At 38.7% G+C, this 25,263-nt stretch overlaps 1 protein-coding gene across 1 annotated transcript in view; it reads right to left on the bottom strand.

The window, feature by feature from the left end:
• Positions 1-25,263, bottom strand: part of LOC115220784 (cyclin-T1) — a 65,317-nt gene that overhangs the window by 10,775 nt on the left and 29,279 nt on the right. The gene's annotated exons all lie outside the window — the stretch shown is intronic.

Below are 25,263 nucleotides of genomic sequence, written 5' to 3'. Positions count from 1 at the left end.
GGAAATTGTGAACAGAATCCACATGATTAATCTTTCTTCAAAAGAAAATATGCATGGAATTTAATCATGTGTAATGAGTATACTTAGTGTGTGTGTGTGTGTGTGTGTGTGCACGCGCGCACCCATCCATGTGTCCTCATTTGTCCCTGTCTGCGTCGACTTGCCAAACTTCTCAAAGTTTACATGTACCTAATTTCACTCTACTCAATCTGGAGCCATGCCAAAAAAAATTTTTTTAATCAAGGTTTGAATCTTGATTGAATCCACACTCATATGGTAAGCATTCGGCCATGACAATACTCAAACCTTGTTTTAATTACACTGGCATCTGGTTCAACAACCATCCACCACCACTGCTACAGGTCAACTCAACTGGATGACCTCCTGATATTGGTAAAGTGGTAACACCAAAACAGTAATGAAACAATAGACAATAATGTATATGGTCGCAGCTTTGAAATAAATGAAAAAGCTTAACTGGTGCAACACAATTCAAACATTTAACTGTTCTGTGTGAAATGAGAAAGAGAGGAGAGCACAAGAATGTGCTACAAAGATAGTGGAGTAAAGTGAATGGGGGTCAATAGAAGTTGAAGCCACTATTAGTGCAATGGGAAAATGACCCTTAGTGTGTTAGGCAGGGTTTACAAATGAACTAAACAATTGAAGAAAAAGAAAGTACTCATCTAATTTATGTCAACAAATGAGATTTAAAGTTGCTGTTAGTGTCATATAAATCAAAATAATTATGACTAAAATGCATTTACATTTCTGTCAACAAGTATACAAATTTTAGATTATATCAGATTGATGAGAAGTTCGTTTGAAATATTAAAAATAATAATCCTTTCTGTCATAGTCACCAGGCCTGAAATTTTGGGGGAGGGGGCTAGTCAATTATATCAACCCCACTGCTCATCTGGATACTTATTTCATCAACTCCAAAAAGATAAACGGGTAAGTCAACCTAAATAAAATGGCGGCAGCAGCAGCAGTAGTGATAGCGCTTTGTGACTGTGCAGCACAGGTTTGGTTTTCATCCAGAGACTGCTTATACTCAGAGTCAGAGAAAAAGGTGGGATAACGAGGCAAATTGAACTATAATTAAGTGCTGGACCAGAAGTGAACCCAGAAGAAGGGGTTCCAACAATGCATGAAATCAAAATGGGATGAAATAGGACGATGCGAGATAAGTGAGTAGGCAAGAACAATAAGAACAAATGGGTAGCTAAGAGGTATGGAGATTGAAGAAGCAAAGAGGAAAATATAAAACAATGATAATACTGCACCAGCAGATGGTGTGCCTAGCAATGACAGAGAAATAAAAGGTGGCAGTGAAGATGTAAGGGAAATAGCTACATTACAAGAATACGATGATGTGATGATATATTAGAGAAGATGAGGATCAAACAACACCCAATCTGAGATATGTTGAGAGGTATAAGCTAAAAGCTGAAACTGAAAAGATAGATTCTGTCCTTGGACTATACCAGATGAGAAGTAAAACTGAAACCAACAAGATTATTAGGGCTGCAGCTATGGTTGCCACAGAAAGAGTTGGATATAAAAGAAGAGAACAAACAGAGCATAAAGAACCTTACTGATGTAGAGGATTTGTAAGAAATAAAGTTAAAAAGATATTTGGATCAAGTTGATAGATTAAAAAGAGGGGGAATTGCAAAATGACTGGAAAGAACATACAGAATAAAAGATAATATGTATGATGTGATGTTGGAAGAATTGAAACAAAGATCAATGGCAATCAAAGAAAAACTGGGAAGATATGACAGTAGATCAGAACAATTCAGACAGAACAGATTGTCTGAAACCAATCTGAAAAACCTGTTTAAGGAAGTAGATGAGCAATTACAGCTAACATTGATATCTGAGGCAGACAAAAGCAGAGCAGTCTGGGGTGAACCTGTAAAGCAGTGGTTTTCAACCAGGGTTCCGCCAGTAGTCCAGTCCAGGGTTTCTGCAAGAAGTTACAAAAATGCTAAAATCGGCAGTAATTTTTAATTCTCCTGTGCAGATATGTATGCATAAAACTATTAAATTATTGCACAGGGTTTCCTCGAGCCAGTGGAATGTTTCATTGGGGTTCCACTCCAGCAAAAATGTTGAAAAGCACTGCTGTAAAGCATAGTGATAAAGCAAAGTGGCTGCACGAAATCCAAGAAATATACAGAGCGAAGACAACATAAGAATAGCTACAGAAATAATAAAAAGACAATTATGGAAAATCCCAATTGGAAGAGCCCAGGGTTGGATGGTATCCAAAGTTATTGGATGAAGAAGCTGAGCAGGATCCATGAAAGGATAGTGCAACAGCTGGATGAGTGCTTACAGGAAGGCTCAGTACTCAGCTGAATGACAAAGAGAAAGACATTGTTATGTGCCGAGGATCCTGGAAAGGGTAATAATGTATCCAACTTTTAACCAATAATGTGTCTTCCACCGATGTGGAAACTATTGTCAGGTACTGTGGCCAGTGAACTGTATGGATACTTAAGAAAAAAAGTGGGTTGCTACCTACTGAACAGAAAGGGTGCTGAAAGAGGAGCTAGGGAACAAAAGATCAGCTGCTAATTGACAAACTAATTATCAGAAACTGCAAGAAGACACCCAAACCTGAGCATGGCATGAATTGATTATCCTAAGGTATACAATATGATACCACACTCTTGGGTAACAAGAACTGTGGAAATGTATGGAGTAGCAGAAAAGAGATGCCCTATACGGAACAGTATGAAATGTTGGAGAACTGAATTGACGGCAGAGAATCAGCTTTTAAGTGAAAATCAAGAGAGGAATCTTCCAGGGCAACAGTGTATCCCCAATGGTCTTTATGCTGGGGATGATTCCTTGAGTGAAATACTGCAGAAGACAAAGTTGGGATATGATTTGAGAAGTGGTAAGGGAAAACGCAAACCACCTGCTATTCAAGGATGATTTGAAATTTACAAAAGGTGAGGCTGAACCAAACGGTCTAGCTCAGTCTGTGTGGACTTTCTCAAATGATAGCAAGATGGAGTTTGGACCTTTCAAAAGGTGCTTTGAGATGAGGAAAGCTTGTCAGGTCAGAAGGTATAAGTATGCCAAGTGGTGAATTGATGAAGGCAATTGAACCTGAATCCAAATAATAAATACCTGGGAACACTTGAGGCAGATGGAATTAACCCCAATGATTTGAAAGAAAAGACAAAGAAAGAGTACCTGTAACAAGTGAGAAAAATATTGGATTCAAAGGTCAATGTCAAAAACATAATTTCAGTAATAAACTCCTGCGCAGTCATAGTAGTTCAGTGTGGCACTGAACATCTGATGAAGTGAACAGAGGATGAACTCAAGGAATTAACAGGATGACAAGAAAAGCCCCTAACAGTGCATGGAGCTCATCATCCATGTGCAGATATTATAACCTATACATGAAGAGAATAAATGGAGGAAAGGGATTGGTAAGCGTGGAAGAGTGCATACATATCAAACTCAGCAGCTTATGTGCAGAAATCATTGCTGGTTGCTATGCAGGTATCTTTACTGTCGAAGATCAAAATGTTCCATCTCCATCACCTCTGACACCAGACTCTATAACTACTATGAAATTTACACCAGCAATGCTACAACGCCACCTTAAGAATAAACATAACTATGCCTCTCCTGGTCTCGATGGTGTTACATACCTACTTCTCAAACGCGGTGGGTACTTTCTTCTAAACCAACTTTCACTATTCTTTCAATTCTGTCTTGACAATGGTGTTATCCCTCTGTTCAAAAAAGGTGACCGCACATCGCCTGTTAACTATCGCCCTGTCAGTCTTACTAGCTGCAATGCCAAACTGATGGAATCCTGTGTCAGAGAAACCCTCTGGAACTCTTGGAAGTCTCACAGCCTCATCCAGGCATCACAATTTGGATTTATTCCTAACTCCAGCTGCTGTAATCAACTCATCGAGTTTCTTGACGACATTACCCGAATCACTGATCACGGATCCTGGGTGGATGTTGCTTACCTGGACTTTGCTAAGGCTTTTAATTCTGTGCCACACAAAAGACTTATGGTGAAACTCTCTGCAATGGGTGTAAGAGATGATCTCTATAACTGGTTGAAGCCCATTATCAGCCGAAAAGAAGTTGTCACAGTTCTAGGACAGCACTCTTCACCCTATGAGATGACATCTGGTGTACCACAGGGATCTGTTCTTGGCCCCCTTTTATTTGTTGCATATGTTAATGACATAGATACCAACTTAAAGAATGCCACAGTGCTGAAATATGCAAATGACATCAAGCTGTACCTTGAAATAAAGAGGACAGATCCTGTACACTATAGATCTTCATTGCAATCAGGCCTGGACACAATGCAGCAGTAGATCATGGACTGGCAACTCAAGCTGGCTGTAGACAAATGTACCACCATGCATTTTGGGAGGAAAAACCCAGTGTCTACTTACTCCCTCCACAACACTAATCTCAAAAAGTCTTCTTGTGAATGTGACCTGGGCATTATTGTCGACAGCAATTTGCGTTGGACAAAACACATTGCTAAAATTGCCAAGAAGGCTGAGGGTGACTTGGCATCACTCACCAAGTCCTTTGTGAGCCGCTCTCCGGCTATCTATCTGAGGCTTTATATAGCAATGGTGCGGCCTCACCTGGAATTTGCATCACCAGTCTGGAATCCCTATCTTGCCCAGGATATTAATTGCCTGAAACCATTCGGCGACGTGCAACCAAGAGAATACCCCCCCCCCCCATCAGGCATTTGCCATATTCTGAGCGCCTTACTTCCCTGGACATGGATACATTGAAACTCCAACGTCTTGCATCTGACTTGGCAGACACCCATAAAATTATTAACCATCTTACAAACAATATCTCTGAGCACCTTTTCAAACTCCACCTGTCTAACACCCGTGGACATGTTTACAAAGTCAGAAAACAGTACAGCTCCCATGACTTTTGGAAACATTTTTTCACACTAAGAGTTGCTGAAGTATGGAAAAAACTGCCGGCATCAGTTGTTAGTTGTCGGAGCACTGCATCCTTCAAAACTTCCATGCTTCCTGAGATTCGCCAACACTACACCTGATCTTCTCCCCTCCATACACATGCAAGCATGTATCGGACTCATACACTGTTCACTTCCCAGACATTTGTACATTACTGCATATGCTTTATACGCACTTTTGACAAGTTGGGGTGCACCTGAGCACTGTATACAATAATTTCATCATCATTATTATTATTGAAATACCTACCACAAAGACAGGAAACTTTGCTAGTGTCAGTTAAGGATGACAGAGTATTGAAAGCAGAGAAATGGGAAAAGACAAAACAAGAAGTACAAAGAGGACATGAAGAAGCACTATGCAAGAAGGGACCACACAATCAATTCCCTGTAGCCACAACTGAAGCTGCTGGAAAACATGGTGAAAAAGGAGCAAAACTGAAGGCATCATACTGGCAGTGCAAGACCAAGCTTTGGCCACAAATTGGAGTGTCAATCTTTGGGATGGGCAAGTGTCTCTACTGTGCCACATCTGTAATAGAGCGAACGAAACCACTGCCCATATTGTGAACAAATGCTTCAAACTTGCTCAAAATCATTATAAATTGTGGCAACTCGATGAAGTAGCAAAAGTGCTACATTGGAAAATATGTGAAAAGTGGGGTCTAGAGAGGGGCAAGACACAGTATGAGAACAAACTGTAGAGTGGCAGAGTTGGAGACCTGCAAAATCCCAATCCAAACAGATCAGGTGCTAGAGCCCAACAAACCAGACCTAGTGGTGGTGGACAAATTGAACCACATGTAATATATAATTGATGTTACGTGCCCCTTTGACCCACAAATAGCCAAGAATGAAGGTGTAAAAATAGATATATAGAATCCTCTTAAGTATGAAATAGCGCAGCTATGGACAATGAAGAAGGTGAAAATAGTGCCAATTATTGTTGGGTTCTTGGGATCAGTAGCAGAAGGCATCAAGAGGAATATAAAGGAAATGAGAATAGAGTGCCCAGTAGAACTGTTACAAAAGGTCTGCCTCCTTGGCATGGCCAGAATAATCAGGAAAGTATTAAATGCAAGACTCTAAGAGTTCCAACAAAACCAGAGTTGTTAATAATATTGCTCTGATGCCATACCAGGCAGTGGCTCTTATGGCTTCTAATCTTAACTGATTGGAGGTGCTATCAAGGACATGTTTTGTCTTGCTGTAAAAGAAGGGCTACAGCAAATATTTTGCTCAATACCACAGATTTGGTTGTCAGTTGTTTGACCATAACCTGTTGAGTATGCCCCTTGGTGGCTGACAATATGTGCATCTTTGGTCATGAGCAGAAGTAGTAGAGGAGCATCATAGCCATGTGTTGAGAAGAATTCTTTGGGATTTGAATAATTCATCTTGGAAAACATAGGTATTTCATTCAATATCCTTAATTCTTATTCAGGGACATTTTGAGTGGGATGGGTTACTCATCTTGAAGAAAACTCTGAGCTCCACCCTGCAAGGTCATGAAACCACCCTGTCACACACACATATGGCTGTGATGCATGCGCTTGGTGTACCCTTAGCAAGCAGGTAGTCATGATGAGTATATTGGGCTTAGTATATTTGCACTCTAGTGTCACTTTGATGGCATGTGCTGCTCTCTCACTCAATAATTATAATGAAGAGATAACCTCTGACTCATAGGTGAGTATGCCAAGGTGGTAAATAAGAAACTAGCATACCTTTGCTTACAAGCATTTACCTGGGAATCCTATTTGTAGGGGGCTGATAAAGCTTAAAGATGCATTGTAGCACCCACAATCACAAGACCTTGGTTTTGGTTCCCAGACTAGGTGGTGCATTGTGTTCTTGAGCAAAACACTTCACTTCACGTTGCTCCGGTCCAGAGGTGTAAATCAGTAATTCTGTAAAGGACTGGCTGCCTGTACAGCAGTAATGCAATACTGGTCACTTACATGTTATGGACACCAGGAAAACAGCCTTATGAGTTCAAGAACTTGAGATGATGATGATAGCTTATTTGTAGCAGGGACAAACAGGAGTAGAATCATTGATAATGATGCCATGGTAACACTGGTCAAAACTAATTTATCAATGTTGCTAATGAGAAGATTGCATGTATGTCTTACTGAAATGTTTAAAATGTGGATAAGAGTGGGGCTGTGGACAAATAGAGCTGTCTATAAAATGAGGGGTTAATCTATTAAAGTGAAAGCAAAGAAACCAAAAACCACAGCCAGTTATGCTGGCCATGAGTCTCCTCATATGCCCTCCCCTCCTTACAAATGCATAGGTAGAAACATTCAACGGATTTGTAAAACCTTCTTACTGAAGCTGTTATGCAAAAACAACCAAACTCAACACTCTTATGTTTGTTCCTTGTCTTTGTAAAGTCAAGGTGGGACAAAATGGTCATAGCAACTCAATATTCAACATTGGCAGCATTAAACAAGACATAAGTGTTAAAAGACAACATACATAGCCATTAAATAAATAGTTAAGATTAAAATTTAAAAAAATTAAGAGCCACTTTGTCATGTATGTTGCTTAATTAAGTGATGAAGATTGTTTCAATTTAGATATACATCAAAAACACTAATTAAATACTAGTTGAATATTCAAGAAGTAATTGTTACAGTTACAATTATAATATAATTATTTAAACTATTAACTTTATTTCTTGAGACGAAATATAGTGTCCTCTTGGCAATTTTGAGGGAAGGGGAAGGTTGATTACATCGACCACAATACTCCATTGGCACTGGTACTTATTTTATTTCATCCCAAAAGGATAAAAGGCAAAGTTAACCTTGGCAGCATTGGGATTCACATTGTGTTCGTTAAGATTAATTTACCTATTAACAAGAACACTGTTTAGCCAGAAAAAAAGAAAGAAGCTAAACACAAAAACAAGCATAAATGATAGTGTATAACTAAGAGGAAAAAAAAAACATCTCACAATCACGCATGTATCTCTACTTGGTGTCCACTGAAGGGCATAGCTGTCCACCCTCGACATTCATGTGCAGAAAATATAAATTCAACCAAAAGACAGAATTACAGACTAAATGATAAGGATGGTTTGTTTGTTTAGTCTATTAGAATCAGAGAATGGGAAAAGAGATTCTCTACTTGCCGATAAGTTAAGTGGACTGTGAGAAGTCTGAATGACAAAAAGATAAAAGTATTGTTAATGATAAAAGAAGGGCTTCAAGTTCAACATCAACAAATTTTAAATGAAATATGTGAAATGATATTGAAAACAGAAAATAATAGAGTAGACTGCAGAGTGTTGATGACATACACAACATACACACACACATTTAGAAATACAAAATTTACTTCCAACACAAGGACAAATATAGAATTTGGTTTGGGAGGTAAAAATGCACCTGGGTCTTAAAACGAACTCTCTCTCTTATTTACTCATTTATTTGTTTCAGTCATTTGCCTGCGGCCATGCTGGAGCACCGCCTTTAATCAAGCAACTCGACCCCGGGACTTATTCTTATTTGTAAGCCCAGTACTTATTCTATCGGTCTCTTTTGCCAAACCGCTAAGTAACGGGGACATAAACACACCAGCATCGGTTGTCAAGCAATGCTAGGGGGACAAACACACACACACACATATATATATATATACATATATACGACAGGCTTCTTTCAGTTTCCGTCTACCAAATCCACTCACAAGGCTTTGGTTGGCCCGAAGCTATAGCAGAAGACACTTGCCCAAGACGCCACGCAGTGGGATTGAACCCGGAACCATGTGGTTGGTTAGCAAGCTACTTACCACACAGCCACTGCTGCGCCTGTAGTTTTTTTTTCATTTTTAATGTTTTTAAAATTGATTAAAATATCAAATTGGTTTCAACAATTTAAAAAAAATTTTCAATGGTAAATATAAAACAAAAGAAAAGTTTAAAAGAAAAAGAATACTCAGGAAAAAATATTCACTAAGCTTCACAACAATAGGAAATGAAAGTTCAAATGTTTGATAAATTCTATAAGAGTAATAAATTAAAATTTATTGAACATTTGAGCTTTCATAATTTCCTATTGCTGTGAAACTTTGAGTTTTCATCAATTAATTTGCAATGAAAACCTCTTTAACATTTGATTTTTTTTTTTTTAGCATATTTTATTGCTTTGGAATTTTCTCCTATGCAAACTTTCTTTTAAACTTCTTACCTGTTTTTTTTTAAATCTTATATTGACCATTGAAAATTTTTTAAATGGTTGAAATCAGTATGATACTTAAATAGATTTTAAAAAAATAAAAAGAAAGCTTCAATTTGTTTTAAGAACCGGGTACATTTTTCAACACCCCCAAATCAATTCTTCTATACAACTTTTACTTGTTTCAGTCACTGGACTGAGACCATACTGGGGCACTACCTTGAAGAGTTTCAAGCAAATTATTGACCCAATAATTATTTTTAAAGTCTGGTACGTATTCTATCAGTCTCTTATGCCAAACTGCTAAGTTACAGGGATGAAAACAAACCAACATCGTTTGTCAAGGGATGGGAGGGAGAAAAAAAAAGACATGTGATAGGCTTCCAGACAGTTACTGCCAACCAAATTCACTCACAAGGCACTGGTTAACCTGCAGCTGTAGAAGACACTTGCCCAAGGTGCTGTGTGGAGGGATTGAACTTGAAACCATGTAGCTGCAAAGCGAGCTTCTTAACCATATAGCCATGCCTGCATATACATATATGCACACACACACAATTTGTGTATAATGTATGCATTCATGTGTATATAATATGAGTGTAGGTGTGCAAGTAAGTCTACAATAAAGGTGTAAGGATAGAATGTACGTTCTGTAGTGTTCTGTTTTCCTATTAGATGCCAAATGGTGTAAAACTGCAAGTTACTTGGCAGTGAAAGGCTGCCTGTTATTGTTCTTGTTTCAGTGCACAGCTGTAATGGTTGTCTGACATCACTGAGCTGTTTGACTGCTGGAAAATGATCGAACTGTGCTGTTGTGTGAGCTACTACTGCTATCTGTAGTTGGGTGTACTAGTCAATACAACATCATGCAGATCACTTATTAGTTGAAAAGAAATTAACAATGTGGTACTGTATTCAGCAGTGCATATGAATAGAACTGCATATTTGTGTGGGCTTGATTTAATTTCAAAACTTTTAAATTGGGAAATACTTTAAAAAAAACTTTTTAAGCAGCAGAGTATTTCAGATATTAGCCCTTATTTTTTGCTGATGATTTTTATTTTTATTCATTTGTATATTTTAGGGAGTACAAGTTTGAGGCAAGACAGATAAAATCCACAGGGCATCAGTGTTTCTCCAACTTTTTACCCAATGCCCAATTTCTTTGATTTTCCACAAAAAAAAAAACATGCACACCACTGTGAACGTGCAGTTTGTGTATGTGTGTGTGTGTGAAAGAAGGGTTTTAATTAAAACTGTTGCAAATGTTCTTCCCTTGTTACACCCATTTCTGAAGTATCACACACCTTGCTCTAAGAAACACATTTTGATGCTCAACAAGTGCTATCATCCACGAGTATTTCTTAAATCCTGTTGAAACCATTACAGCAAAGACATGTTGCCAGGAAATCAACAAAATGCACCAACAACTGCAATGTGTACACACAAAACTGGTCAACTGAAAAGGATCAATGTTACTCCATGACAATGCCTGACTACATCACGCAAATGACTCTGCAGATATTGAACAAATGTGAAACAAAACCTACACCCCAACTAGCTTACTTCCCAGACCTTCCTTTAAATGACTATCGTTTTTTTTCATTTTTTTTTTCATGCGCCTTGATAACTTCCTGTCAAAGATTTTAAACAATCAACAGCTCAGCACATCTTTCAAGAATTCATTGGTTTTAGGACACCAGAATTCTCACTGTGTTACTGGAATACAGAGATTTGTATTGGCAAAAATCTGCAGATTTTAATCATTATTTCAATTAAACAAATGTATTCTTAGCTTAGACATGTTGCCTTTTAAGTTGACAGTTGAATACCACTTATTTATGCACAAAGTTGATAATTGTCGAGAATTTTATGAGTTTGCAGTGCTGAGCAAAAATTGTCCTGGACAAAGCACAAAGTCATTGTTCCACTGGAACTTGCGCACTACATAGTTCAGAGATACACTAAATACAGAAACAGTAAAACCAACAAAAACTGTTTAAGTATTTACACTGACAAATAAACAGAAACTTTGTTAACATATTTTTCTATTTGGAATCCACTTCAGAGATGAACCACTGAACACAATACCATGGGAGGATAAGGAAACACTTTTTAGCAATCAGAAAAGTGTGTCTTTATGATTTTATGTCTGTTTTTCCATACTTGCAAGAATTAGACAAATATATTCTTGAAGCAGTGTCTTACAACTGGGTTCCTTTTTATGTTGCTAACCCTTACCTGCTTTTCCGGTAAGGGATTTCCTACTCCACACATTTTCCAAGGAGTAAAACCAGCAGATGGTTTGTTGACAGGGAAAATAACATCACTTTGCAGTACAGTGATTTTTGAAGAAGCAAGAATGTAAACACACATAATACTGGACTTCTTTTAGTTTTCATCTACTAAATACACCTACAAGGTGTTTGTTTGCATGAGGCTATAGAGGAGCCACTTGTCCAAAGCGCTGCACAAAGAGACTGAACCTAAAGCCTTGTAGTTAAGGAAGCAAATTTCTTAAACCACACAAATATACATGCCTGTATGTAGGGTCAGGAATGATTTCCATTACAAGTATCTATTGGTTAAAAATAACCTTGCAGTGGCACCTATCAAGTTCTTTGGGGCATAGGCATTTCTTTTATGGAAAGCCAATAGGAGGAACCTATAAAGCAACTTTTCCCTCTCCACATCACTGACATTATCCAAGAGAGCGGTAAAGCCAACAGTAGTGTATACAGTGAGCCTCCCTTCTCCAAGCTATTGGCATTACCTCTTTCTTAGCACTCCGTCGGTTACAACGACGAGGGTTCCAGTTGATCCGATCAATGGAACAGCCTGCTCGTGAAATTAACGTGCAAGTGGCTGAGCACTCCACAGACACATGTACCCTTAGCGTAGTCCTCGGGGAGATTCAGCGTGACACAGAGAGTAACAAGGCTGGCCCTTTGAATTACAGGTACAACAGAAACAGGAAGTAAGAGTGAGAGAAAGTTGTGGTGAAAGAGTACAGCATGGATCACCACTATCCCCTGCCCAAGCTTCGTGGAGCTTTAGGTGTTTTCGCTCAATAAACACTCACAACGCCCGGTCTGGGAATCGAAACCGCAATCCTATGACTGCGAGTCCGCTGCCCTAACCACTGGGCCATTGCGCCTCCACTAGGCATTACCTATGGGAAAGGAAAGTAGAACTACAGCCTTAACAAACTGAAAACAAAGATCCAAAACAAATTTCTTTGATATCTGCTAACCATCACCAGAGACTGGTACTTTGTTTCATCAACCTCAGCAGAGTTTGAACTCAGGATGAAAAGAGCCAAAACAAATACTGGTCAAATGATATCTTTGTAATCTGTATTCTATGCTGATATGGGATGGGTGGTTTTACAGGATCTCACAGGTCCAGGGAATGTATTGTGCTCTATTGCATGCTTTGGCGTGGTTTCTATGGCTGGATACCCTTCCTAACACTGTGGATACTGAATGTGGAGGCTGTATAAAGGCTGGCAAGAAACTGGGTAAAGCTGCTCCACAAACTGTAGAATGCTGTAGAGCTGTAACAACAACAACATTGTAAACACAACACACACACACACACTGGTGTAACCATCATCATCAAAATACCTATTTTCCATGCTGGCATGGGTTGAACATGACTCTTTTTATATGGACTTCTCTTCATAACTACATCATTTCAGGTTCTATCTCATTGCATGACACCGAAGTGTATATGTGTGCGTTTGTGTGTGGCCAGATGCATAAGTGAGAATAAATGTTAACAATTTACATCTTGTCGCTGTCTGAATGAAATAATGTGATGCGATGTTTACATTGCTGCCAACATTTAAGACTGGCTACACTGGGCTTTCAAAGAGAAAGTGGTATAAAGTAATCCCTTACTTAAAAGACAGGTATCGGTTGGAGAAAGGGTAAGTATCTGATCATAAAAATGCTGTCTTAAGGTAAGTCACTGTCCAACCCAAGCCAACGGGGAAAATTGGATGTAAAATTAATTAATGAAGGTGTATATTTGGGGGGGGGGGGCGAAATACTTGGCTAAGATTAAAACACTAATCTAGGTATTCACCAACTTGGAGAAGGTCTTTGATAGGGTGCCACAATCAGTAATTTGGTAGCCACAAAGGGAACAAGTTGTAGACAAATGGTTAGCGAGAGCTGTACAAGCTTTGTAGAAAAGAGCAGTTCAGCAATGAATTTAGATTAAAGTCTATAATCTAGGTATTCACCAACTTGGAGAAGGTCTTTGATAGGGTGCCACAATCAGTAATTTGGTAGCCACAAAGGGAACAAGTTGTAGACAAATGGTTAGCGAGAGCTGTACAAGCTTTGTAGAAAAGAGCAGTTCAGCAATGAATTTAGATTAAAGTCTATCGAGGCTCAATCCTCAGTAAGTAGAGAAGATGGCCCTATTATCATCAAGGAAATTACCTTGCTCAATATGCAGAAAAGGTGTTACTACAAACTTCAGTGTAAACTATGGCTACATGAGAAACGTAGTGGAATCATATGCAGGTTAACAGAAGCTATACATACTATGAGCACATTGGAAATAGATCCTCTGAAATACCTGGATGGCTTGCTAGTAGCTAATAGCTTCTGTTGCCTAAGAGACACTTAGCAGGGGAGGTCATTGTTCAGAAAGTGTAGCAGCCAGAGTTTGGGTTAGAAAGAATTCAGCCCTGCTAGTAACAAAAGTATTTTCCCCTTACAGTGAAGGACAGATTGTAAGACGTTTGTAAATGAACACCAGGGTACAAATGAGCCAAGAGAAAAATTGGATGTAAGTGGAACAATTGAGAGGCTTCCTATAATTAGTTTGACTGCTTCTGTTAACTAGGGGACCTAATTAACAGTGGAAGTGAGCATTCCAAAGCATAGTAACCAGAGTAAGAGTGTCTTTTAGAAACCATGATATATATATAATATATATATATATATTGTTCCTTAATAAGATCAACAACCTTTTACCCCTTTCTCTCTCCAGCCTCCTCACCTGAGCTTGTCTCTTGCTTCCACATGCTCTCTGCCCCACAATTTCTGCATTTCTCTCAATGCCTTGTTTTCTCTCACCATCATCATCTCACTGCTTCTCTGCCTCTTTAACACACCCTCTCATTTTTCCCTCTGTGATACCACCACAGCTCACCTTCAATTACACTCCAGATTAAAAGCTACCCTCATCTATTCTTTCATTCATGCCTTCCATGTATCCTTTTCTACTTCCCACCTTCCTCACCAATATACTTTCATACTCCATCCCCACCGCTACGTGTCTACTTTGTCATGTCCTCCACTAGCATCCTCTTCACAACTATAAAAATATTCCTTTTATTATACTTAACATTCTCTAGGATCACCAAGCATAGATTGGCATATTTCGGTCATATTATGCGGAAAAAATCCCTGGAGGAGAACATCATGTTCGGAATGGTCAGCGGCAAGAGAGGATCACCAAGCATAGATTGGCAATATTCGGTCATATTATGCGGAAAAAATCCCTGGAGGAGAACATCATGTTCGGAATGGTCAGCGGCAAGAGAGGAAGAGGCCGACCAAGAACCCGCTGGCTTGACACCATCAAGAGTGATACCGGAATGGACATAGCCAATCTGAAAGAAGCGGCCCAGGATAGAACTGACTGGAGGACACTGATCCAATGAGTGACCGAGAGTCGACTTCGACTGAGCGGATAGAGAGAGAACATTCTCTCATCACCCTGTCTAGAATCATCACACACCCTTCTATTATTAAACCATAGAGGCCATTTTTAAGCCCCCGGATCAGCAAGTTGCAAGGCAACTTCACTAGTACTGGTGCAAAGACAAAAAGGTATCCCCACCACTAGTACCCTATAAAGTGAAATGGCATTAAGAAGAGCATCCAACTACAGAAACCATGCAAAAGCAAACACTGTAGCATGATGTAGTATACTGACTCAGAGATCCAGTCAAACTGGCCAACCTATGCCAGCATGAAAGACAGACATCAAATGATTCATACATAGGATTTATAAGCGAGCTGCCATTAGTTTTATACCTCCAAAATTACAGTGTACAGACAAGCTTGTATAGCATGCTATGTATTATCATGCAATCATTCAGACTGATCCCCACAATAACAGAACTGCACACTATATATACCATTATCATCGTGATTTAACATCTGCTTTCCATGCTGGCATGGGTTGGATGGTTTGACAAGATTTGGTAAGTTAGAAGACTGTACCAAGCTCTACTGTCTGCTGCAGCATACACACAACACACACACACACACACTGCATATATTGCTTTATGTCAAACAAATGAGAGGAGAGCACAATACATGCTGTAGAGGATATAGTTTCTTTTACTGAAACTGAGTTTTGAGTTTCAAGACAAACTTTTAGTTTTGGTATTGAAACTTTTGTTATGAAACTGGGTTTGACTGTTAGAATACAAGTAGAAAACAATACGAGAGAGAGGTTTTCTGTATAAATGACATAAGTACACACACACACACACATCAATGTGTGTAGGTATGTATACACACACACAAATGTAAACATACATATATATGGCAAGAATGTATGTATATATTGATATCACCAGGCTATCAGATGTTGCTACACATCGCTGGTCGCAATACGCTTCGCATTGTTTTAGCCTTCAAATGACGCCACCCTGCTGGCTAAGTGAGCAGGCCAACAGAAGAAAGAGTGAGAGAAAGTTGTAGTGAAAGAGTATAGCAGGGATCGACTGCTAGAAGCTCATGGAGCTTTAGGTGTTTTCGCTCAATAAACACTCACAACGCTCGGTCTGGGTATCGAAACCGCGAGTCCGCTACCCTAACCACTGAGCCATTATGCCTCCACATATATATTGATAGATATCACTGAAAAAGGTGCATTGCTTTGTCATGACACCAGCACTAGAGAGTTTAGTAAGAGATAGGAATACAGGGATCTCATAACCCTATACTTTCCTCCCTTATTTAACCATCTGATTTACAATATGTGCTAGGTGCATCAAGCAGACAAGACTAAAGGAGTTTGTCAACTTAGCCCCAGCACAGGGCAAGTGTGTCTTGTACACTGTAAATGTAGGTAGTAGTCAGGAACTTGGAGTGTATTTTTGTTAAGGTGACGAAGGATTGAGGGGAAGGGCACAGAAAGGAAGGCACAAGAGTGTTAAGTGTTGAGAGTACAGTGCAACCTATGACATTCACTAACACTCAGATGAGCAAGGAAAGGGTTTGAAGAGAGAATAATACAGAAAGACTAGAATGAGTTGATGAAAAGAGTATGATGGAAGATTGACTTATTAGAGAGGAGAGTGATGGGTGATAGTAGAGGTGAACAAATGTAAGTAATTGAAAGGTGGCAACAAAAGCGACACAAAGGAGTGGAAGTGATGGTTGGCTGGCCGTAAGACAGGATGAAGTTAGAATATGTTGGGTACAGATGGTTTTTTAACACTATCACTGTTATGTAGGCCACAAAGATAGGAGACTGTGGTAGACAAGATGGTCGGCACAGACAGACAAACAAAAGCCTAGTGAAGGGTGATGGAGGCAGGGTCATGAGGATGAGATTAGCAAAGGTGGTAGGGAGATGAGAAAGGGTGAGATGTGAGTGAAGTGATGGAGAGACAGCAAGTAACACACATATAAAGGTATTTATGGCCAAATGGTTAAGATGCTTGCTTCCAAACTATGTGGTCTCAGGTTCAGTCCTACTGCATGGCACCTTGAGTAAATGTCTTCTACTATAGTTCCCAAATCCTTGAGTGGATCTGGTGGACAGAAATTGAAAGAAGCCCATCACATACATATGTGTCTGTACTCTTGTCTTGACATCACATGATGGTTGTAAACAAGCATCACTATCATACACATGTTGTTCATTTAGTCTTCCACGAGAAAACATGTCTGGCCATGGGGGGGGGGGGAATCACCTTGTTTGGAAACCGGTGATGGTTGGCAACAGGAAGATCTGCCTCAACAAATTCTGTTTGATCCACACAAACATAAGAAAGTGGACATTAATTGATAATGAAAATGATATATACACACACATTTTAAAAATATATTTTCATAGATTCTTGATGTGAAATCATGAAGTGAAACTGACATTGTACCTTAACAGATTCATTTTTGAATAAAAACACAGGCACTGGTTATTAGCCAACTAGTTAACTAATTAAGTGTGAAATTATAATAAATTACTTCACTTGTTAGCAACAGTAAGAGCCCACAAGGCAAGGATCTCTTCTCAAGCCCTACAAACTACGAGAAGTTTCAGTTCCTTCCTTGCCATCTCCCCTGTGAGGCCCAATGCCTGAATATTTTTTCTCACCACTTCATTCTACATCTTCCTGGGCCCGTTCCTTCCACTTATTCCCTCCACAATTAGAGATCAGCACTTCTTGATGCAGTTTTCACATAATACATTTTCCATTATTTTTTTGTTTGACCCAAGGAAATATCTTATTTGTAAGCATGAAGGACATCCAGCCATAGAAAATCCTCAATAAACTCCACCCAACCCATAAAAGCATGGAAAAGAACTTTAAAACAATGATGTACATATGCATACACACATACAAAGACATTTACGTATATTACACACATTTACATGTGTTTATATACACATATACACAATTGCATATAAACATACACCTAAATAAATATATATAAAAAGACAGAAAAATGTAACATTGCTGCTTATATACCCACACACATTTAAACACATTTACATATATCTACATACATATACACATATACCCAGACAAACACAGAAAAGTATATATTTGGAGATTATATATATACATATACATACACACACACACCATAATGGGTATTTGTGAACACAACTTTCATAAGCTATGAAGGAAAGGCAACCTATCATAATGCAATGCTGCATGCACAAAATTTTAACTTTCTCATTATTTTAACAGACTTACAGCATCAACATGGCAAATTCCAATCTGAAACAGAAAGGGGAAAGATATACACTGTGCCTATGACTAAATCATAAGGTTCAGGGATTGCCAACTTCTTGAATGTAGTGGTTCCCTTCATATTCAGTGTCAGTAAAGAGCTGAGGTCTATGGCAGGCAAATGTCATCAAGAGATAAGAGAATCAAACATTCTCAATGATCGTATATAGTCAGAACGGCTAACTGATCCAGCATATCAAAGACATCATAATTACAACTCCAGTGCCAAACAGCTCAAGGTGGAAGTCCACTATCAAACTTGTGGTGCATGAAGACATGAGAAACAAAGTCCAGTATGATGAGGAGAGAACACTATCATCATCATCGTTCAACGTCCGCTTTCCATGCTGGCATGGGTTGGACGAATGACTGAGGACTGGCGAACCAGATGGCTGCACCAGGCTCTAGTCTTGATATGGCAGAGGTTCTACAGCTGGATGCCCTTCCTAACGCCAACCACTCCGAGAGTGTAGTGGGTGCTTTTACATGCCACTGGCACAGGGCCAGTCAGGCGGTACTGGCAATGACCTCACTCGAATCTTTTACACATGCCACCGCCACAGGTGCCAGTAAGGCGATGCTGGTAACGATCATGCTTGAATGGTGTCTTTTACGTGCCACTGACACAGAAGCCAGATAGCTGTTCCGGCAATGATCACGCTTGGATGGTACTCTTAATACCCTACTAGCACGAGGCTCAAGTGCCAGTAAGGCGATGCTGGTAACAATCACGCTCAAATGGTGCCTTTTAAGTGCCACTGGCGTCTGATAGAAACATGTGATCTGGTTGAAGTGTTTGCTATACAAGCTGAAGCACTCTTAACAGATTGCCATGCTTTAGTTCTTCTGTGATGAAAAGAAGTTCCACCAGAATCAGCAGGTGAATTGGAGTAGTAATAGGTGACTGCATGAATCCAATAAAGTGCCTGCAGTGGTACACAACAGGTCCTTTCATCTCGGAGAGTCCTGGCAGTTGTGAGCATATTATACCTGTGTCATCTCATTGAAGCATTGGACACTGGTGGTTACACTCTGGATTGAGAGAATAGTTGGAAAGCAATTTCCACAAGGCATCTACTCCCTCTCACATGGACCATGCAACCTAGCTCGGCTGATTTTGAACCTCCTGCACGGCTTCATCTGGTGCTTCTTGATGTGAGGGGGAAGAACTTGATTGCATGCATGGGCAGAGGTCATGCTGCTCTTGGCATGTGGCCACTTCTGAGTTGCACCAGGGCTGAGAGTGGTTTGGTGAATGGATTGTGCTATGTTTGAGACGAACTGCTTTTACTGATTTAGTGGCTTTGTTTTTCCATGCTCCCTGCTCCTCAGTTGCCCAACATGTTTCACCATATGTATTAAAAAACGAGCAAGTGGTCTCATTGCACTGAACTTAAAGATGTGGTTTCAATCCAATAGGAAATTCCAAAATGAGAGAAAAATATCCCACCTGTACTCTTGTGGCTCTGGATTTTTGTAATGGAACAAGCTATTTTGTAGATTATTTGTGATCATATTTTGCATGGAAATGACAGAAATATTTTTTAAATGTCATCGCACAATTCTCTTTAAAAAGCGAGTTGTCTAAAACGATTAAGACTTCTCTTGCAATAGAAATCTATTTAATAGCTATTCTTATATTTAGATTTCTCAGCAGCCAAAATTTCTTTCAAAGAACCAGCCAGCCGTATAGAAGAGGGTTTTTCTGAAGCAGCAATGACAATGAAGAGTCACTATCTTTTTTGTACATTGCTCTCTATGACTAAGGACCATAGCTTCAAATATTTCTCAGAATCTAGCTTCTTCATTATCCCTTGACCAGCTAAATGCAGCAGCTAAAGCTCCTTTAAGAAAATATTTACCAAAAATGGGATCACATTAAGATCTTGTCTGTTGCTAAATTTCTTGTTTAAAAAGAGCCCTTTCTATATTTTAGATGTTCTCAAACAAAACCGACTATTTTAGCAGTTCTTACCACGTATAAAAAGTCATCCATGTTTTAAAGACAAACACAATACACAAGTGCCATTCACTCTACCTAGATCACACTGCACAACGAGAAGAATGCACTCCTCCACTACGCTACCCACATTTCAGGATCAAACAGCACTATACTCATAAACCATGCATCATACAACCTACCTTTAGCACGAAGAAAAATCTCTTGGTCATTGGTCAAAGCAGCAGTTGCTTATGCTTTTTGTTTTTTTTTTTTAAATTCTTCAGGCATGTTTTTAAAACAAAATTGCAACCACCACCCACAGAACTGATGGAGTGTGTTGAATCACACTTACTCTATGGTCACACATTATACTTACAATCCCATAACATTACTAACGCTCCACTTCAACTATCACTGAGGTCTTGGCCAGATTCACTTCCAGAATTCAAACATTTCCAGTAGGATACATTCATTGATAAAAGGCAGATCATCTGGACATACACACAGGTCAATTCCAGAAATATCAGACTATTGTTGAAGTACCATTGTCCACCTGATAGCAATAATGGATTTGAGAGGCAGAGACATACAGGTGCCATCTTCTGTTAATTCCAAGGTTTGCTTCCACCTTTTACCATAAATTCAGAAGAATATGTTAATGGTCTTTTAATTCTTATAAGTATCCACTTCAGGTTTGAAATTACAATCACTGCACAGCAAAATTGTCAAATTAAAAACTGCCACACCTACTACTATTATAGTACTAAAATATAACCACATGATTTAGTAAATGGATTACTGACTATTATTAGCAGTAAAATAAGTTAGTTTATTAATAATGACAATTTTTCAACTTTGGTACAAAACAAATTCGGGTGAGAGTGAAGTTTACATCAACTTCAGTATTTAACTGGTATCTGGCCTCTGAATGGATGTTAACCTCAGTGGGACTTTATCTCAAAACATAAAAGGGCACAACAAAATACTGCACCCTACCAACCCTGTCACCCTTTGCTCATATGTTGTATAGAGAAATAGCATCAGTGTGTTATCTTTCCTTAACTCTCTACCAAACAAAGCTAATTTGAAATGTACCAAGAAAAAAATAATAAAGGAACAACTTTTATAAATAATAAGAACTCAGATTTAAGAAGAAAAAAAAAAGTATTTTATTTATGGAAAGTTCATTAAAGTCATGAAATGTTAAGTAGCTCATCAGTCAACTGTGACAATGTCAACCTTGGCATACAAAGATTGTTAAGAAAAGAAGCCTACAGTTGAACCCAGAACTGATAGCTACCACATCTTATAAGTTTGCCTAGTCTCACAGTAAACTTATTCCACCAACCCAACATGACAATTTGTATTTCTTTAACAAATGCTTGAAATACCATTTGCTATCATACAGTATGTTTTGTCTATTCCAGGCCATAAAACAAACTAAATCTGAATATTGGCTCAGAATCTACAAACAACTACTGCTCAGATTAAAAGTTTCCCTTTACAGAACGGCCCATTTCCAGAGAGCAGACCCAAGAGAGAAATAGGCAAACACAGTAGCAGAGAAATAGACCATCTTTTGCGTAAAAGAGTCAATTTCATAAGGAAATGCCATTGACATTTACATAGTATGTAGACAAATTTTTCCACCACAGTTCACGGTCATTGAAATATGCAGCATCTGTGATTGCAACATCACATAAATTTCAGATTCTCCAGATAAGCAATCATCATCATTCCTTCACAGGTCAACAAGTCCATAGTGTGTTGTATTATCGTTCCTTGTAGCAGATTAACCTTCAAATGAATCAGGATAGTTTCCGGAAAAAACAGCTGCTTTATTTTGAATAGCGATCAGTTGAATATCAGAACATAAGTTGAACTATGCCAGCCAAGTGAAAGGGAGAGTATTCTGGATGCAAGAAATAGAAAATACAAAAACTAATCTTATGCAAAGTTAACTACCGGTCTAACTAACAAAACAGCAAAACATAAATTTAACATTCAACCCCTTTTTAAGTAAACAGAAAAATCTTGATACTTACAAGTAAGCAAGAATAAAGTCTTACCAGGCAAGCAGTAAATAAATGGTAAACACACACACACATTCATATGTAATGAGTTTACCACAATTAACTGTCTCACCCACCAACAAACCAATCACAGAGACAGTTATTACTCTTGATGACGAAATCCACTACCAAATGAAGTTTTAAAATATATTTAGCTTCATACATTGCAAGTTTGAAAAATCATTGATCTGCAACTTGACGTGAATTTAGATTGCGCACGCACGCGCATGTGTGTGTGTGTGTGTAGAGTATTTATTGGATAGCTGCATGTATCCTGAGTTTAGAACAGGTATATATACCATGTCCCGGTATGTCAGAGGCAACTAAGAGTTGGTGACAGGAAGGGTATCCAGCCATAAAACACAGCCTCAGAAAAACCATTCATCCCATGCAAGCATGGAAAAGTGGACTTCTACTGATGACTATAAATAATAAGAACAAGACAATATATCAGCTCTCGGTTAGTTGAGTCACATGATAACATCGTAAGTTGTCGTTATTGAGCAGTAAAATACTTCCTTTACACATCAATAAATACCAAAGTTACACAATACACTCCGAGTGTCTGAAAATATCTTTCCAATAGATGCAGATTTAAGAGACACACACACCCACACCCGTCCCACCCCAGAAAACATTTTTCAATGACAGCTGATAATTCAATCCATTCAAGTGTGTAGCATTATATCAGAATATCTGGCAAGGAACTTGCTTAGAAGACAAATTTAAAGCCACCTATTTACCATAATTTCCTATAAAAGATAAAATATACAAATTTTACACACCCACACACAAATGCAAGCACAAGTACATACACGAGAGAGAGAGATTAGAGAGAGAGATGAGAACACAATTACACATACACAACTATACCATTTTATACAAACATATACATGCATAAAAACATACACAAAACAATATCTGTACATACACACACATACACAAGTAGTAAGTCGGAAAGAAGATAAGCCCCTTCTAGCATCAGGAAAATAGCCATGCTCTGTTTGCAGAAAAGGATTGGTAGAAATTTTTTAAGGTTTGTGCCCAGTGTAAACAATGGGCACAAAGTGTAGTGGGATCTAAGTGGGTTGACACAGAAGGTAGATTTCACATGTAGCAAGTATATCACAGAAATAAGCAGCAAGAGTACCCATGAAATAGATTCTCTTAAATGTCTGAATGGCTCCCTAGAAGAAGTAGGTGAATTATTTAACAATGGAGGAAGGGTGCTGAAAGTGTGGCAACCAGAATAAGAATGGGTCAGACAAAATCCAGGGAGCTCCTCTACTTCCAAAAATGGGCTTCTCCCTTGAAGTTAAGAGCAGATTGTAAGATGTTTGTGTGAAATGCATTGCTGTACAGCAATAAGATGGGGACTGGAATGTAGAAAACTAGAAAGAAATGAAGTGAGCATGCTTTGCTGGTTGTGCCAAGTTAGGGTCATGAAAGACTAAGTATAAATGATCGCAGAGGAATCGGATGTAGTGTGCAAGAAAGGAATCTGTGATGGTATAACTACAAAGTGTAGATGGAGGGTGACTGCTGCATAAGCAAGTGCCAACAGCTGAAAGTGAATGGTATCTGCAGAAGTGGGACTCAAAGGAAGACTTAGGGAAGAAGGTGATAGAAAAAGATCTTAAGATACTACCATCTAACAAAGGAGATAACAGAGGAACAGGTCAACTGGTGATATGTGGTGCTGCAGAAGACCCAAACACTTCTACAAATCAAAATGCCCACTAAAATAACGGGAGTAATATACAGCTCCCTACCACAAAGCCTATTACCTATTCTATACCATCATACCTCTCCAATATACATATTCTACACTCTCCCACTGCATCCCCTTCATCTCTCCAATTCATCAAATTATCAAGCCACATGTAACTGAGAGGAAACCATTCAACCTGTGTATACTGAATCCCCCACTCTTCCCAGCCACCTATCAACTCTTCTATTCACTATTATACCATCTTAACTTATTTTGAATCCACCTCCATCTATCACTCATAGCCTACTGCTCCTTCCTCTATCCTTCTGAATCATAATACTTAAGTGGAGAAAGGTTGGATTGCACTCCTGCAACCTTTATTCTCCAAGTCTTCTGTCACCACACACTTCTATTTAGGTCTTGGACAGGTTACTTTGAAAATATGTTCTGATAATTCCTCTTGTTACTCCTTTCCCGCTACCACATTGTGTTCTGTTCTAATTGTACTGGAGAGATGTGGACCCTGCAAGCCATTGCAAAGACAGTCCAAGAAGTGGTAACTATGGATAGCAGTAAATATACCCAGATTGTTGTTTAACCCAAGCCAGTGCTGATCAATCAAACTTGTGGTTTAAAGGCCTTCCAGATAAAACCAACCCATCTTTACATACAGGATTAGGCAGCTAAACTGGAGCTGTTTTAAAAATGTCATCATTTAATAAATCATGTGAATTGATACTTTGAAAGCAACAAGTCTGATAGCATCTTTGTTTTTTTTTTTATTACACACTGTACTAGAATCATGGAATCACTGTGATGAAATGTTGGGCATAACCCTTGACATAAATGTTGAAACAAGGTGGGCAAAAGTGTACTACACATACTGCATCTGCAACAATAACAAGTGTATCAACACTTTTCTAACTATTGCAGGAAATCTACTAACCAACATAACCAAGCTTGCAAAAAACAAGTGTGGTGAAGCAGATATGGTCATTTAAAATAACTTAGACTAAGTCATGCAGTCATAGGCATCAATGCTTCTTCAGTCGGCCCTATTGCTATTGATGCTCAGAAGAGTTCTAAATTTTCTAAAAAGCAAGAAGCTTTAACAACAAAAAACTAACCAAATCATCAATTCCTAATGCAGGATTCTTACTTTCAAAGTTTCCAAAATTCTTGCTGTCGTACAAAACAAGAACTGGTCCTAAACATCAACATGATTAAATATTTAAACATCCTTAATATAGTTTCTGATTACCAACGATTGTGATCCAAATGAGATTGTTTGATCAACACTGTACCAACACACACCTTAAAGTGTGGGATTACTGCAAGGAGA

The sequence above is a fragment of the Octopus sinensis genome, linkage group LG17 (assembly GCF_006345805.1).
Source record: "Octopus sinensis linkage group LG17, ASM634580v1, whole genome shotgun sequence".
NCBI lineage: Eukaryota > Metazoa > Mollusca > Cephalopoda > Octopoda > Octopodidae > Octopus > Octopus sinensis.
The sequence above is the reverse complement of the archived record's forward strand: the minus strand, read 5'-3'. Positions and strand labels throughout refer to the sequence as shown.